General features: G+C 40.9%; 1 protein-coding gene across 7 annotated transcripts in view; it reads right to left on the bottom strand.

The window, feature by feature from the left end:
* Positions 1 to 14,745, bottom strand: part of LOC101158260 (protein kinase C-binding protein NELL1) — a 603,730-nt gene that overhangs the window by 158,137 nt on the left and 430,848 nt on the right. The window lies entirely within an intron of this gene.

The raw sequence follows: 14,745 nt of genomic DNA, 5'->3' as shown, positions 1-14,745 counted from the left end.
CGTTTTGCCCCCTTATGGGGTCATGGGGCTTCCGGCCACTTGTGGGGGAAGGCAGGGGACCTTCTGGACAGGTCGCCAGTCTGTCGCAGGGCCAAAATCACACTCACATTCACACCTAGGGACAATTTAGAGTAATCAATTCACCTATGAAGCATGTTTTTGGACGGTGGGGGCAAGCCGGAGTCTCCGGAGAAAACGTACGGGACTAGGAGAACATGAAAACTCCACACAGAAAGGTTCCCCAGTGGTATTCTGTTTCAGGTCCCCCAGCCGGGACTTGAACCGGGGGCCTTCTTGCTATGAGGCAAGAGCGCTAACCACCGCGCAACTGCGCTAAATGATTCTTCATTTAAAAAACAGAGAGGCAGTTTGTTTGAATTTCTTACTGGTTAAGAAACATGACGGCTATTTCATTCTTTTTTTTCAAACTATTCGTATGTATTAAGGCATCTTAGTCATGTTTATATATCAAATGTTCAAGCCCAATTTGAATTGTTTTTTTTTTAACTTGGATTAAACATGAAGATGTAAATCTTAGCTTGTAAACTGCAGGGCTTTCGTCAAACAATATTTTGACTCTGATCAGAAAGGTTTCCTGATGACAGCAACAGAGGGGTATTCCAGAAAGCAAGGTCACCTTACCCTGACTCAAACCCTGAACTCTCACTTAAGTAAGCCTAAACTTTCTTCCTCAGGTTATGCCGGTTCCAAAACACTGGTTATGAGTTTGGTTAATTAACCTCCTCTCGGTAACCCTGAATTAATGTGCATGTGCGGCAAGTACAACAGGACATTTTTAATGAATTGCCGATTTCCGGAGTCCCCATTGAAACACATGGAGGCACAGACAGCTTCATACTTCAGTGAGACGGCGTCAGAAGTTTTAATAAAGGCATATAAAGAGTATGCCCCCATCATAACTAAAAAAAAAAAAGTAATATGGCTGAATCAGCAAAAGAGAGAGTTTCTGCTTGGCAAAAAATAACGGACAGAGTAAATGCACGAGTTTCTAATCTTATTTCCGAGTACATTGTGATGCAAAATGCTTTCCCCAACTGAATCATTTCAATGGATAACAAGTAATTGATCTTTAACCTGCTCTTGCACAGGGGGCCCTCCTGCTGGCAGTCAGTAAACACTAAACAACATTTACCTGAAAATATCCTAATACCTGTGACAATTTTAAGAACATGTGTGAAAAAGTAACATAAGACATGAAGAATCACTGCAAAATTGTTATGAGAATTTTATGTGTCAGGAATTGGTGTAGGAGTATGGAGAGAAATTAGACTCAGTCGGATTTGTGCGTGCGTAATTCTTGCTTTGTGCATGCGTAAATTAGGATTTGTGCATAAATTTGGATTTGTGCGTGATTTGTTACTCACATAATACGTTTTGTGTATAAGTTAAAAAAATATAATATGAAAAAAATACAAAATGCAATTTACGTATGCACAAATTAAGATTACAACAGCTTGAAACTACTTACACGCACACATCTTTAAAAAACACGCACGAATCCCTTGTTACGCACACACGAAGCCAAAGTTACGCACGGATCTACTGATAGGAAAATTCTAATGACCGAGCATTCCACTGGTATTTAAACGCAGCACTTACGGACGAATTTGTGAGACGTGAAAACAGTCTCACGGTAGATCCGTGCGTAACTTTGGCTTCGAGTGTGCGTAACAAGGGATTCGTGTGTGTTTTTTAAAGATGTGTGTGTGTGTAAGTAGTTTCAAGCTGTTGTAATCTTAATTTGTGCATACGTAAATTGCATTTTGTATTTTTTTATATTTTTTAAACTTATACACAAAACATATTATGTGAGTAACAAATCACGCACAAATCCAAATTTATGCACAAATCCTAATTTACGCACGCACAAAGCAAGAATATGCATACACAAATCTTAATTTACGCACAAATCAAGAATTACGCACGCACAAATCCGACTGTGTCTAATTTCTCTCCATTTAGGAGTCAATATGCAAGAGACCAGGCTTGGTGGCAGAAACTTTAATATTACTAAACCTGTTTGAAATGTTAAAATGTGTCAAAAACCCATGAAGAAACAAAAAAAGTGACACGGCAAATGACCTGACAATGTAGCACTGGAAACCAGGGTCTTCAATATAGAGGCAGTCATTAACACTAATCAAGTGAGGACGATGTATAATCTAAATCCAAAACTCTGTCTCCCCCTCTGGCGGGAACCATCGGCAGAGTCCTAGCCACACTTCCTGGATTCTGCACACCTGACTCTCATTCACTCAATCAACCACAGCATACTTATGAACTGCACTGAACTGAGCTCAATGCAAAGTATTGTATTCGGATCAGAATTTCTTTCCGATCGAGATAGGTGGGTTATATCGATCGTTTATCCGATCGTGGAGCATGTAAACGGTCAAAACGTCTGAGTAAGAGCCACAAAGCCTTACTTATTTCACCCTATAGAAATATGAGGCATTGATTTGTATTTACTGTATGCTCTTATTAGTTTGAAAGTACATATAAATAAACGGTAATGCTTTCTTTTACAGTACAGTACTTACAGTGTACTTAAGTGGTATTTACATGGTACTGATTGCTTAACTACTGGGTACTTACAGGGTATTTACATGGTACCTTTTATGGAATTTACTGGGTACATAAAGGGTATTTACATGGTACTTTGTATGGGACTTACTGGGAACTTACATGGTACTTTTTTGTGTCTGCTCAGTACTTACACGGTACTTGCTGTGTATTAATGTGGTAATATTTGGTTCATACTTATGTAGTACCTACTGGGTTTTTAGAATATAATTACTGGGTATTTGTGGGAGCTGGTTTAGCTCGTGCTGGTTTGCGGCGCCTTCCGTCCGTGAAACCAGGGTTCGACTCCGGGCTGCTCCCTGTTCCCTTCTCTACCTCTGTGCCGGTCCCAAGCCCGGTTTGAGAAGGTTGCGTCAGGAAGGGCATCCGGCGTAAAACATTGCCAAGTTTACCATGCGACTTGTTCGCTGTGGCGACCCCTGATGGGAGAAGCCGAAAGAGGAAGAAGAATTACTGGGTATTTGTGGTACTTACCACATGTAAGAACAAGGTTAAGTACAAATAAAGTACCTTGAATTTACGTCTGTACTCATTGTATGTTTCATGGTATTTACCATGTGTAACAAGATAGTAGGTAAAGAAAAACTACATTGGAAGTACTGTGAAAAAAGGTCCGGAATTTACTTTCTACTTACTTAGCAAGTTTACATGTGTATCATGGTTTTATTTAAAAATCTCTCTCTCTCTCTCTCTCTCTATATATATATATATATATATATATATATCTATAGATATATAGGGTTACTCTTATATCCAAGCATCTGAAGGATCACTGTTGCTGAGGTGTAAACCAGTTTATTGGTTTCTGGGATTGTTGTGGTAGGGATTGCTCTCAATGCTTCATTCACAGCTTCCAGGAGACTTTCAGGCGGTACATCACTTAACCGTTCTAACTGGTGTTGAGGTTGTCTAGTGTTCACTCTTGACATTATCTTGTCTTTCAGGTCAGTTGCTGCCTCGCTCAGCGTATCTGTGGTTGTTGGGGCTGTGTACCCAAGCTCAGGGTGGGAGTGTGGTATAGCCTCCTCTCTGACCTGCTGTTCTGGTTCCCCCGTGGTGATATTGCAATTGGATTGTACCGCTTCAATCTCAAGTTGTGACAGGAGTTGCTGTTTGTGGATATTAGCTACCAGGTGTTTGGCAGTTAGTCTTGATTGTGGGTTTGGACACATCCATTCATTCAACATTCTCCTCTGAGTGGGATTGCTTGAGTAGTAGCATTCTAACAGAACCTTGTGCCATTTCCACCTTGTTCCAGTAGCCCACTCTCCATCAGGTTGCTCTGATCCCCCAGCACCTGACGCAGACCTGTTTTTGGCCAGGCGACGTCTGACATGTGATTCATTGTCTCTCATGTTATGAGGTAGGCAGTACCATCTTGCCCAAGGACCCTCACTGGGTGATGTTAATTTCTCACCATTATGTTATTAATTGTTTATTCGAACCCTGAATTCCTGCGTGCCAGTCCTGTACCATACCAACCGAGCTACCCAGCCGGTTATATATACACTGACCAAAAATATAAATTCAACACTTTTGTTATTGCTCCCATTTTTTATAGTATGAACTCAAAGATGTGAAACATTTTCCACATACACAAAATAACCAGTTCTCTGAAATATTTTTCACAAATCTGTCTAAATCTGTGATAGTGAGCACTTCTCCTTTGCCAAGACAATCAATCCCACCTCACAGGTGTGCCATATCAAGATGCTGATTAGACAGCATGATTATTCCACAGGTGTGCCTTAGACTCAGCAGCTGTCCGAGTGGCTGGTCTCAGACGATCTTGGAGGTGGACATGCTGGATGTGGAGGTCTTGGGCTGGTGTGGTTACACGTGGTCTGCGGTTGTGAGGCCGGTTGGATGTGCTGCCAAATTCTCGGAAACGCCTTTTGAGACGGCTTATGGAGGAGAAATGGACAATCGATTCCCTAGCAACAGCTCTGGTGGACATTCCTACTATCAGCATGCCAATTGCACTCTCCCTCAAAACTTGCGACATCTGTGGCATTGTGCTGTGAGATACAACTGAAGATTTCAGATTGGCCTTTTCTTGTGGCCAGTCTAAAGGCCCGTACACACCGGGACGAATATTCGCCAGGCGTTATTCGCCAGGCGTTATTCGCCAGCGTTTTTCGCCACGTTTCTTGTGTTAACACCCAGGCGATTTTCGCTGACGATGAGCCGAGTGAACATGCAATTTCATTCCCTGACATTAGATGGCGCTTAATGTAAAACAGAAATACTCCTGTACACAAGGTGGCGCTGCGCATCTTTACGCTTCTTAAAGTCGCTTTTCACTCAGAAGAAGAGAGCAAGTATTTACGCGCTTGTCAGAATCATACAAAGAAAACATGAATATTTCAAGCACCAGTTGCTCCAACTGGTGCTTGGTTCGGGGATATTTTAGAATGTCCGTCATTATTTCTTCGCGGCAGTGTAGACGCTACTTGGCGTCTATCTTCTTCGCTTGTATGTGTGCTCAGCAAGGCAGTTTTGTGTTTGAGCGCCCCCAAGCTGTGTTTTACTGTAACTTCAGAAGCTCCAGACACATGTGCAAAAGCGCCATTCTCATTGGTGGAATAGATTTCGACGCGAGGCGTCAAAACAAAAACGAACCCGAGGCGTTTTTTTTTTTTTTGACGTTTTGACGCGTGGCGTTTTTTCGCGTCGGTGTGCACACTCTCATTGGTGCCCTTTGTTTAGTCACGAGGCGTTAAACGTCGGCGAAAATTGCGCGCGAAATTCATCCCAGTGTGTACGGACCTTAAGGCACACCTGTGCAATAATCATGCTGTCTAATCATCATCTTGATATGGCACACCTGCGAGGTGGGATGGATTGTTTTGGCAAAGGAGAAGTGCTCACTATCACAGATTTAGACAGATTTGTGAACAATGTTTCAGAGAACTGGTTATTTTGTGTATGTGGAAGATGTTTTACATCTTTGAGTTAATACCATAATAAAATGGGAGCAATAACAAAAGTGTTGCGTTTATATTTTTGGTCAGTGTATATATAGATGGATGGATGGATGGATGGATACATAGATGGATAGATAGATGGATAGATAGATAGATAATATCCAGATCCAAAAATATGTCATATATATACATATCTTATGTATATATAGATGACTTAGATGACCCCACCCTTACATTGACATGTTATTCCTACCATGACAAAGGTGGATAAAGGTGGAAAGATTTCATGTAATCCATGGACAGCAGTGAAGATCACAAATCATTGAAGAAAAAAGGTTCAGCGCACTGTCTAGTGGGTCTAAATGACCCAACTCCCAACGTTAAAGTGCCTAGCATAGCAAAAGGGTTAAATATCATTTATCGTCATTACTTAAAAGTAATTGACTAAACTGGAATAATTTTTTGATAACAGATGGTTGATCTGAGGCACATTTAGAGCTATAACAAATCTTTTGTAAAGACGAATTATATTTTCTATTTAGGATTAGACTTTATTCCTGTCATCAATCATGTTTAGCAAATAAAATGATCTCCCATAAAGCACAAAAATGAATATAGTTTGTATACTTGATTAATTGGTTAAATAATTAATTTTTGGTGTTTTTTTTCTAATTCAAATTCCGGCTCTGTCTAATTAGTGCTTTAAAAGTCTCAGCAGCAGGGCTGACAGTGCATGAGGAGGAGAAAGGGTAAATGAGTAGAGGGAAGTAGATGATAAGAGAAGAAAGAAGCAAGGTGGCTAAGGTGACAGCTAAGAAAATCAGTAGTATGCCAAACTGGTATACAAGTTCGGCATAGATGTGTACATGTCTCATAGGTGACAAAGCCTCATTAATGAAAGTGCCAGCTTGTAAAAAAACGGCACATGAAGTGTCATTCCGTCACGTCAAGAGACAGCTGCTGCTTCTTTTTCCTCAGTAGTTCAAATGCTAAAATTACAATACAATGATCCATGTTTATGCCTCTGTGAATACTTTTTGAAGCTATTTCAAGTACAATCTTAACACAGCTCTGTGGATGCCATTCAGCTTAGTCTATCGTAGTATTAAAAAAAATGAAATGCCTGAACAAGACAAAAGAATGATTCTATTATATTATACTAAAGATATATTTTATTCTATTCTTCAGAAAAGAAAGTCCATCAAAATATAAAGATATTAAAATGCATCTTGAACTGATTCAAAACAGTTATATAAAAAAAAAGATTTTTCCTTTAGTAAATGCAGTTGGTTAAACTCACTTTAATTATTGACACATCAAAATATAAATACAATATAAGTAAGATAATGAATGAATTTGTTTTTTTCTAAAACAGTCTTGAAATGTTCTTCATAACTCTGAATAAGAACAATTATAAGAATGATTAAGGTAAACTTAAGTACAGAAGAAGCTCATCTTGGTTCACAATTTAAACATTTTTTAAACAAAGAGCCATCCAAATTTTTTAATGAATATCTTGCTGTGATGTTTAATAAGACATTTACTGTGTTTCTATTACCAGAATTGTTTCCTTCTACTTTCACAAATTGAAGTCCCAGTTTCTTTGTATTCCCACAAAAACAGTTTTGGTTTGTCAAACCACAATAGAGTGAGGGTTAAATAGAAAAATAGGGGACAACCTAAAGCTGTTTTTTTTTGTTCATTCTTTAAATGTGTTAAAAGAAGTATCCGATCATGACTCTGTTTAAGCTGATGCTCAAAATGAAATGACTCTGAATCTGATCGGGCCCAAAAAAATCTGATCGGGACATCCGAGGCATCGGGGCAATCAGTGTAGTTTATGGGGGCATCCTTTGGGTGTCCTGTGGGCACTTCCTGCACACCTCGTGCGTGTGGCATTTGCATGTGATCACTAAAGGGCAAGGGGACCTTACTAATGACTGGAGTGTGGTGTAAGGGCATCGTACCACACCATCACCTGTACATGAAGTGCGTGTAAACTCCCATTATCCTTAAAAATACTTTAAAATTCCTTTCCCACATGCATGACAGGCCCGTGTTTCATTTTCATGATGTCACTTGAGGTGGCTGTACGAGCCTCAAGGGGCAAGACACACCTCCGCTCCCCACAGGATGCGGCTGCTCTTCTGTACGACACCTTGACAGGCCTGGACAACCTAAAAACCCCTACCGGTCAATCCCCCATACCGGTGCATGTGAATAAGGCTTTAGATATACCAGAATCTCAGCGACACAGCGAACCACTGCAGAGCAGGCTAGATATTTAGCCACCGTCCAGAAAGAATAACTAAGACATACAACATGTTAGCTGGCCTCTCTGACCATAATCTCCTCCTGGTAGATAGAAAGCTATCAAAGAAAAGATTTAATTTCTCTGCCACAGAACACGACTTCATTGGGATCCCAAAAAAAATAAAGGAGGATTTTGGTTGATCAAACCGACTGGAATCAGATATTAAAGAAAACTGACTGTGAAAGGGACTGTGAATTATTCACAAAAACACTTAAAGAAATAATTAAAAGCTTCAGTTCAAGAATCAAAATCAAACAAAATAAAAACCAGCTACCCTGGATAAATTCTGACATTACAAAATTGATGAAAGAGAGGGATTTAGCACTGAAAAATGCAATCAAAAGTAAATCTCATAGTTCAAGATATCTATTTACAACATTGAGAAATAAAGTGGTAAAAAGCATACGGAAGGCCAAGGCTGATTTTTTCTTGACAATAATTAAGAATGCCAAAGGGGATTCCAAAAAAACATGGAGCCAATTGAAAAAACTTGAAGGATAGGACACAAAATGTAAAAAAGGTTTAGAAATAAAGGTAAATGGACAAACTGCTAATGATCCAGACACAGTTGCAGATGCCTTCAACAGAGGTTTCATTGAATCTGTTTCCTTAATTGCTGCTCGTTTTAAAGCTAATGATTTGCATGTTTGTTCCATAAATAAGACCAAGCCTATACTTAACTTAATGACTGTCACTGAAACTGAAGTCGCACAAACAATCATGTCTCTTAAGTCAAGCAGAACAAAAGACATATTCGGTATGGATACTTTTGTGCTCAAAGAACTCTGCTCATCCTTAACATCTCCCTTAACCACTATTCTCAATCAATCCATCTCTGAATCCATATTTCCAAGCGCATGGAAGTCATCAGTGGTGATTCCAATCTACAAAAATGGCGACTCCATGTTGCTTTCAAATTACAGGCCCATCAGCATCATACCCACAATGTCCAAGATCACTGAAAAACATATTGCTCAACAAATCCTTGAACACCTCAACAATACATCTTTTTCTCTTCATCCAATGCAGTTTGGTTTTAGAGCTCTGCACTCAACAGAGACAGCCAACTGCTTTTTCACAGAAAACATAAAACAGCCGTTGGATAAGGGGGGTGTAGTTGGGGCTGTGTTTCTTGATCTAAAAAAAGCATTTGACACTATAAATCCTAAAAAGCTACTGACTAAACTAACCAAATTCAATTTCTCCTCTAGTACCATAAAATGGATAGAATCATATTTGTCAAATAGATCCCAGTCAGTTAGGATAAATCACTATCATTCCTCACCTCTCCCTATCTCTACAGGTGTCCCGCAATGTTCTATTCTAGGGTCTTTACTTTTTTCACTCTACATCAATGATCTGCCCTCTGTTTGTTCAAATGCCTTCACTCAGATGTATGCTGATGATACTGTCATTTATTTACATGGCAATAACACATCTGAAGTGGCAGAGAAGCTCACTGAAACGATGGGACATGTGGCAAAATGGTTGGAGCAGTCAAGTCTATGTCTCAATGTAAACAAAACAGTTGCAATGTTCTTTTCCAAAACAAACCCAAACATAAAAATATTCTGGCTGATGTTTTTGTGGCAGGAAAGAAAATAGACATTGTTGAAAAGTTTGAATACCTTGGGATTTTAATTGATACAACTTTCAATTTTAAATCACAAATTCAAAAAATTTGTAACCGTGTGAGGTTTAACCTGTCCAATTTTAGATTTATTAGGGCAAATTTGTCACTGCAAGCTGCCACAATGCATGCAATGATTTTAACACACATGACATACTGTCTCACTACATGGTCACAGGCAAACAAATCAGCATTAAAACCTCTGGAGTCACTTTACAAACAAACACTTAAAGTACTGGATAGAAAACCAATAAGACATCATCACTGTGACATTTTACAAAAACACAAACTGTTAAGCTGGGAGAATTTCATCAAGTATACAAAACTATGCCTATTCTATAAAATCATTAACGGTCTGTCATCCCCTCCACTCAGTCAGTTTGTTAAAATAAGATCCTCCCAAAGAGTGACTCGAGGGTTGGGTCAACAAGACTGTATAGTTCCTCTGAGGAGAAGTGCCTTCAGCCAGAGCGCCTTCTCCGTAACAGCAGCACAGGAATGGAACTCTGTCCCTCACATCATAAGACACATCACCACATACACTCTGTTTAAAAAGAACCTAAAAAACTGGCTCATATCACAGCAAACATGTTCACATTGAACTGGATTAACACCTGCCCTTCCTCCTCCCCTGTATCACCTTTGTGTCTTTTATACTTGTTTTTTATGTTTTCACTATGTGCATGTTTTTATTAGTATATGTATTTTAGATGATAATTTAATTGTAAATGTATATTTTAATTAATGTACTTAATTGATGTTTTTAGGTTGACAATTTTTAACACCTGTCCGGGGACTACGGATGAAAAATAGCCTTTGGGCTAATTCTGGCGCATTGCAGTGATGCTTTTAATGTGCACTGTCCCTGTTAAATAAACGAATAAATAAATTAAAAACTCAAAACTCGAATTATACTTGAAACACTAGAAACCGGGAACATTAACCTACAAACTATGGACGAGCTGAAGAGGAAGGGAATGACCAGACTTAAATACATGCAGACAACAAGACACAGGTGGAAACACCCAGGACTAATGGGGACTCATAGTAAAACCCACAACAACGAAACAGGAAACCTTACAAAATAAAACAGGAAGTTAAACTTAAAACATCACAGAACAAAAAACAACTGGAACACAAAAGCAGAAAAACCTAAAACCGTGACATAACCCCCCCCTCAAGGAACCGCACCGAGGTTCCACAAAACAGCCCATGAGGAGGGGGTCCGGAGAACGGACTGCCACGGGCAGCAGACTTTGGGGGACGGCCGGGAGACCAAACAATCCGGCGAGACGGGTCCGGAGGACGGCCAGGAACCCGCGCCGTCCGACGAAAGGGGTCCGGAGGACGGCCGGAAGCCCCGTCCAGCATGGAGTGTGTGACCAGCAAATGGGGCCAGTCCGGCCAGCAGGGGGCTCGGGCCAGGCGTCTGGTGCTGGGGGCTCGGGCTCAGGGTCTGCGAAGGCCGGCTCGGGCCAGGCATCTGCGAAGGCCCGCTCGTGACAGGTTGGGGGGGACACACTGATTCATTCCAGAAACAATAAAGTGTGACGATGAGGCAGCATGACAGAATGAAGGAAAGTCACTTTAATGTGACAGAGGTGCTTTGTTTACATATCAATCTGCTCTGCTGCAGCTTTGCAGCCAGGCTAGTAACGCTAGTAACGCTCATCGCCAATTTTTTTCAGAGCGGTGTACACATCCCTCTGATCCATCAAGTCGCTAAAGTAGAATCTACTGCTGGGAGGTTCTGCAGAACTTTAGCCCGCTTTGCCGATAGCATTTTAGCCGACGCTAAGCGCATTAGCCTATTAGCTGCTGCCGTGCTTCACTCGTATTTATCTGAGCTGCTAAAAAGCAACGCAATCCACGTTTTTATATGTTACTGGCATCAACATGGCACAGAGTTTGTTTGGTTTCCATCCCAAGTAGAAAAAACGAAGTAGTTCATGTCTCATGACAACGAAACAAGCTGCCTCTGGCTGCAGTCTTCCTGTTGTCTTGTGTTGTGTGGAGCTGCTCAAAGAGGCTCCCTGTGCTCTGCTGCCAACTAGCGGTCGGAGGGTGAAATGGACAACAAGAATCAGACACTATAGGACGCTCAGAAATAATTAAAAAAATATTGTCATGGCAGCATTTTGAATCGATACAAGTATCGCCAAATGAACTATCGCGATATTTTGCAGAATCGATTTTTTCTTACACCCCACTTTATACCCCACCCACACACACACCAGTGCATTTGTGCACAAGTTTAACGCAGAGTGAAACAGTAAAGAAAGATTAAATAGATTTCAAAAAGCATGTGGTGCCCAGGGTTTTTAGATATCAGAAGAAACCATTGAAATTGCGATGGTTGAGAAGTCAAGCGGTAAAAAAATCCTGCTAGTAAAAAAGTAAACAGGATTATGATAGTACAACCTTGTTACACCATTGCAACTAAATAGAGAACCTTGGCTATTTTACTTAACGCAAAATAAATATTATTCTGGGTTGCATTGATCCTGATTATAACTTAACCCTTGTGCTATCCTAGGCACTTTAACATTGAGAGTTGGGTCATCTAGACCCCACAAGACAGTGCGCTGAACCTTTTTTCTTCAATGATTTGTGATCTTCACTGGTGTCCATGAATTACATGAAATCCTCTTCACCTTTATCCACCTTTGTCACGGTAGGGATAACACGTCAATGTAAGGGTGGGGTCATAGGATAGCACAAGGGCTAAACAAAATGTGTTCCTTAGCTGATAAAGAAAAGAGCTCTGGCATCCAGAGCTCCCCTCCACGCCCCAGTGAGCGTAAGGCGTGGATGAGTTTCTCCTCCCTGCTCAGGTGATCAGTTTGTTTGGTCTGAGCCTCTGCCTATTGGTTTTAATATTTATCAATTGTATTTCAACAGGTTTTTGTTTGTATTTAGGGGCCACAGAGGCACACAGCTGCTTTTGTTTGGCTTTGCTGAATTTTAAGCACACAGCAATTACACCTTGCTTCAACCAGAGGCTGCATGCTCTAGGCCAGGGGTCGGGAACCTTTTTGGCCAAGAGAGCCATAAACGCCACATATTCTGAAATGTAATTTCGAAAGAGCCATACAATAATGTAGTGTCCTTTTCCCACACTGAGGCACGGAGACTTAACCTCTTTTAAAGTTCTTTATTCTGATTACTGCAGACCGCAACAAACGCCGTTCAATTCATTCAGCAACTCCTGAATCTCTCCCGCCGAGACGAGAGAGCTTCTCCCAACTTTATATTCCCCTGCTCCCGCTCCAGCCCCTCCCATTTTCCTGAACCCCATTGGTCCAAACTACCTAACAACAGGCTGAGCAACAGAACTGAGGGCCAATCAGATCTCTGCTTGATCGATGCGTTCCATGAACTCCAGAACTTTTAACGCGGCCCAACAGCCATCCAACTTAGTCCGCGACAATTTGTTTAAAACTAAATATACAAGTGAATGTGTGCATTTGATTTAATTTCAACATTTTTAAAGTACAATAAGTCTGAGGATTCTTTTTAATAACATTGTTATGCTGTTGCTAATAAATGATGGGTATTTCTCGTGGTAGTTTTGCTGATGGTCTAGTCTGGTTTATACGTGGTGAGTTTCTTCTTCATGCAGGCGTTGAGACTTTAAACGTGATCGTAGGTCTGAATGTTCTGTAGATGTGAGACAGACTGCTCACATGCAGATACGGAGCCAAACACACACTTACACGCTGCAGTGAATGACGGGCAGCGGGTTTTAGGTTTTTACAATCCCTGCGCGATTCACCTGCTGCCTGTCCCCAGAACACCTCAGCCCCACCCTCTGCTTTCTCCCTCACACATCCCGTCCTCGCATCTGCGCGCTCTTTCTCAGAGACGGGAGCGCGCAGTTTTAGGCACGGTAATTCACAGGTTTCCGGGTGGTACAAACTCTGTGAAATAATAGATAATAGTAACTGATAGCGCTGGCGCAGATTTTTTTCTCCAAGCACCGCTACTACTGCGCGCCTCTGGCATCGCATTGCGCCCGAGAAGGACTGGTCTAATGAAAGAAAAAGAAAAAAGTATAATTAAAGATTTGTCTGCGAGCCACATGTGACCATCAAAAGAGCCATATATGGCTCGCGAGCCATAGGTACCCCTGCTCTAGGCCTTTGGTGCTCCAGCTCCTGCCAGTGGACTTCAGGCCACACTCCGAGCCCGGACTTTCATCTTCTTGACCTTTGCAGCAGCCAACAGAGTGCCGTCAGCCCCTCTTTTTCTCCATGGTCATTGGACTGAGGACCTGGTGAGAGGTGTTGCGCCCTTCCCAAGGGCCGCTGCTGTGTTGTGCTGGTTTATCCCGTTTTTATCTGTTTTTATTGTGAGCGTGTGTTTGTGTGACGGTGGGCATTGATTGTGCTTTTTTGTTTTTGTTTTCTTTCTTTCTTTAAAAAAATATTGCAGATCCTTGTTTTTTACATTTCTTTCCCCCCTTCTTTTCTTAGGGCCGAGTGCAGGGACGAAGCGTGTTGGGCGACAACAGCGGAGGCTCAATTGGAGCGTGTTCGGATTTTTCCACGTGTGTGCATGCCGCAGAGTGGGGTGATTTCTGTTTTATTTTGGTTGTCAATCTCCTCCACGTGGGTCTGCCCAGTGCTCCGTTGGTAAGCCTCGGCCCTCGAAGGGTTTCCTCCCATTTCTCCCTCCCCAGTGTGATTGAGTTCCTTGTTTTTAATACATTTTAGTGTAAATAAAATTTCCGTATTTTCCGGACTACAAGTCGCCCTTTTTTTCATAGTTTGGCAAGGGGTGCGACTTATACTCCGCAGCGACTTATATTAGAAATAAATTAAAATAAATACATTTTTAACCCTCCTGTTATGTTCATTTGTGAGGAACAGAGATGATGTTCCTGGGTCAATTTGATGTATGAGGTATGTTAAGTATTAAGAGTATGTTAAGTGACTCAGAGAATCAGCAAACATTTTTTTACAGTAAGATCTTGAAGGCTAAAAACACAATATTCTATTTTCCAATGATTTCATAGATTAAGAAATGCAATAAAAATGACAACTGTTTCTACAAATACAGGATGAAAACAGAGTATTAGTTGGCCAATGATGCTTCATGAAAGGAATAAATAAATATGAGAAAGAATTACTGTGAAGGAGATAAACAGTCTGCTAGATTGTGTCATATGAGTTTGTGCAAGTTATTATATCTTGGTCTCAGATTTTGTCAAATAAATTTCTTGTCAAAATGCGACTTATAGTTCAGTGCGACTTATCTGTGTTTTTTTC

Source organism: Oryzias latipes, chromosome 3, assembly GCF_053564925.1.
Source record: "Oryzias latipes strain Hd-rR chromosome 3, Olatipes_Hd-rR_3.1".
Taxonomy (NCBI): domain Eukaryota; kingdom Metazoa; phylum Chordata; class Actinopteri; order Beloniformes; family Adrianichthyidae; genus Oryzias; species Oryzias latipes.
Note: the sequence above shows the minus strand (reverse complement) of the source record. Positions and strands in the feature narration are given on the sequence as shown.